Source organism: Chinchilla lanigera, unplaced genomic scaffold (assembly GCF_000276665.1).
Source record: "Chinchilla lanigera isolate Chin_1 unplaced genomic scaffold, ChiLan1.0 scaffold00133, whole genome shotgun sequence".
Lineage (NCBI taxonomy): Eukaryota > Metazoa > Chordata > Mammalia > Rodentia > Chinchillidae > Chinchilla > Chinchilla lanigera.
Window position 1 is genome coordinate 3,896,457 of NW_004955534.1, and position 3,785 is coordinate 3,900,241.

General features: G+C 41.2%; 1 long non-coding RNA gene across 1 annotated transcript in view; it reads right to left on the minus strand.

The window, feature by feature from the left end:
- Window positions 1–1,956: 1,956 nt before the first annotated feature.
- Window positions 1,957–3,785, minus strand: part of LOC106147253 — a 15,646-nt gene continuing 13,817 nt past the window's right edge. The window contains exon 3 of the long non-coding RNA XR_001232049.1: window positions 1,957–2,066. This is a non-coding gene — a long non-coding RNA (uncharacterized LOC106147253). The remainder of the gene's footprint in view (window positions 2,067–3,785) is intronic.

Genomic DNA, 3,785 nt, shown 5'->3' on the forward strand with positions numbered 1-3,785 from the left:
AAAACTGGCTCTCCACATGCCAAAGACTAAAACTAGAACCACATCTATCACCATGCACTAAAGTCAAAGTGGATCAAATATCTAAATATTAAAACAGAAACATTAAATTTACTGGAAGAGAAAACAGGCAGAAATCTCGAAGGCATAGGTGTAGGCAGACTTCATGAACAAAACTCAGACTGCAAGGGAAACAGTACAAATAATCAACAAATTGGATATCACCTTATTAAAAAGCTTTTGCACAACAAAAGAAATCATCAAAAGAGTGAAAAGACAACCCACAGAGTAGGAAAAATTATAGCCATTTATCCTCTGTCCCATTTAAATGGAACAGTAGACCTTCAACTGACCAGTAGCTCCTCTGGCTCATGGATCACAGATGGGTGAATGGGAAGCAGACACCTTCACTCTTGCTATAAATAGATCTTGTGCATTGACTTTCCAAGGACAAAGCCAATCATGCCAGGATATAACAATATCTCAACCTAGTTGGACAATGACTTTTAGGTGGACAAAGACAATATAACTACCACACACACCCTCATTGTGTCAGAACTTGGACTCTGTATGCTGCCTCACAGCCAGTTAAACTTCATAGAAGAGAAGGATGGAAATTGGAAAACAAAAGCCTAATATCTAAATGGAAGGGACAGTATAAACCAGCTGTGCCCTTGCTTCCAGTAAGAAGCAGGGGTACATTCTAAGCAGTTGTAGGAGAGGAAATGGACAGGATCTAGCACGACTCTGAACCTGCACAGACATGCAAAAGATAGAGAAAGTGTGTTTTATGAAGTCAGCAAAATGCAAACGTCTGTTGGATGTGAGCTTCTTGGAATCAGGGAGAAGAGCAAAAGTAGACACACTTCTGGGTTTGCTTCCATTAGCACTGGACGTAGGAAACAAACACACAAGGAAAAGTTACATCTTGTTCCCATTGTTGGGAAGGTTAGCAGGAGGGGTGGAAGGCAAAGGGACAGCATGGGTATGGGTATGATCATTGTTATGGCTAATATCTAGATGCCCTCCCAAAACCTCATGCCCTCACAGGTGGGGCCTTTGGGAGGTAACTGGATCATTGGTATATGATGCTAGACCATGAGTGTATGATACTGGATCAGTTCACTGATGGGTTGATAGCTGGGTATGAGCTGTGGGAAGAGGTGAGTCACTGTGGGCGTGACCTGGAAGAGTACATATATATGCGTGTGTGTGTGTATATGTGTATATATATATATATATATATATAAGGTAGAATAAATGCTCTCTTGATGCTGCTGTGCTTTCTGTCTTCCATATCCCTCTACCATGCCATCCTGCCTTGGAGTCAGTCAACAAGAGCCTGAAACCTCCACAAACTGTGAGCCAAAATAAAGCTCTCCTCCTTTAACTTATCAGTCTTGGGTATTTTGTCCCAGCAATGAGGAAGTAACTAACTAGTATCACTTATAACATTAAAGGCTATAGCTTTGGACAGAATATCCACAGTGGCATCTCTAAGGCACTTATGGGAAAAAGGAAGAGAGGAATGTATGTATATATGTATATATATGTATATATATATATATATATACATACATGTAAACAATGTGTGTATGCATGTATGAATGAATGAATGACTAAATTTATAATATGTGAAAAGCTGAGTTTAGAACACTATCTCACTTTCATCTGGATCTTCTTGGAACTGGTGGTAAGACTACAGACCCTCATCAAAATCACCTTGTTGTGGGGCTGGGGATTTAGCTCAGTGGCACAGCGCCTGCCTGGCAAGCGCAAGGTCGTGAGTTCAATTCCTGGTACCAGAAGAAAAACAAACAAAAAACCAAAATCACCTTGTTGTGTGGAGCCACTGGGCCATACTCTTAACTTATGAACCCCCCCAAAGCTGAGGAACAAAATTGAAGCATCTACTTGAGACCCCTGGGGATGATTCAGGATATCACCTCCTTTTATTCTGACCTGATATGGGCCCCACAAATTCCTGCTGCCCTCACAATGTTCTTCTCCCTCTTATGATGCTGCTCCTCAGCAGGATAAGGCTGCTGCTGGGCTCTCTATTGGCTCCCCTAAGGACAGAAGGTAGACAATAGCATAAGAATAAGTGGGGAAACACAGGTACTTATTCTACCTTAAGCTATCAATTAAATTCTCTATGCAAGCAACCATTCTATCCATATGAATTCAATTCATACAATATCTACAAGTGTGCCCTGAATACTGTGGAGTGGTAAACACAATATTCAGACTTAAAACTCATAAGAAAGATGAAGTAGCAATGAGTACACAGATACATCTGTTCCTTTTGGTGTTTTCCCTTACACATTTACATTCCTCACAGAGAGTCTAAGAGAACTGAACATTGGCAGAGTTGGGTCTCCAAGGAAGGGTTGTGTGTCCAGGAATACACATCTCATTCCTGGCATTGGTAAACATGCCTGATAGATTTGGACCTTGGAGAGATGCGAAGAAAGGGTGCTGGTTCTGGGTGCTCAGAGAGGAATGGAGTGGGCACTTCTGAACTCAATAGTGACTTCATCATTGTCCTTTTTCAGGACAATTGCTATTTAATATTAATAAAATACCTCTTGGATCTGAGAAACTATTGTGAAGATAACAACAAGTAATACAACAACCATTGTTGATTTCCTATTATCTTGTTTGAAAATTCTGTATTGTTTTTATAGTTTTTGTGCTGTTTTGTTTTTGTCATTTCGTTTTTGTTCTTTTTAAAATAAAAAAATAAAAATACTTCTTGGACAGTCACTGTGTAATCCAACAAATTAGGGAAATTCAGGTATGTTGTAGGCATATTTGGAGGCTTTGTGACATATTTTGAATCACTCCACACAGCACCTCTCTTCATTTATTTATTTAGGTACTGAGGATAGAACAGAGGCCCTTGAATATGACAGGCTGTACCACTGTGCTGCAAACTCTGAGCCTTGTTGCTTTTTATTATTATTTTTGAGATGCAATATTTGGATATTCTCATGTAGAATGCTACAATAATTGAAACATGTATATAACATGTAATATTCTGAACCTTTCTTGATTCCTAGCTCACTATACAAGCTTTGGTCTGTAAGCTGGACAGCCAGCAGTAATGGAAGCCAAGAGCCATTTGTGCTCATTGTCCTTAGGTTCCAGGAGCTGTGGGGAAAGTGAGAAAAGATAACGGGCCAAGCAATGGCTGCAACTAGGGGGTAGAACCCAAAACATGGTGAATAGGCTCTTCTTAAGAGCCTATTCAGAAACTGAGGGAGATGTCTTTGCTTGCCAATGGGCATGAGACAATATCCCCACAGCCCCATTACTGGACTCCTCAACAGGAGCTTCTGCTTGGGCCACTCATGCAGAGGGTGGCCTGGGACCATTTCTTTTGTTACGCCTGGGACCATGGCTTTCCTCCATCCTAACACTCCCCAGGAGGCTGCCACAGGGAAGTAAGTTTGGAAGTGAACAAAAAGTTCTCCTGATGGCAACGTTGCACTAAAAATGATAACATACCCTCCTTGTTCCTCCCTTTATGGTCTCCCTATGGCATTTTCTATTGAAAAAAGCACCAGTGTTTATCTTGGCTGAAACCTAAAATATGGGTGCTACCAGGTCTCTCATCTGTTCCTCCATGCTACAGGGCCTATTCTCTGGATGGTAGTCTTAAGTGTCAAGGCTGGCAAAGATTATTCTCTTTTTTTTTTTTTTTGGTTTTTCTCTGGTACCGGGAACCGAACTCACGACCTTGCGCTTGCCAGGCAGGCGCTTTGCCGCTGAGCTAAATCCCCAGC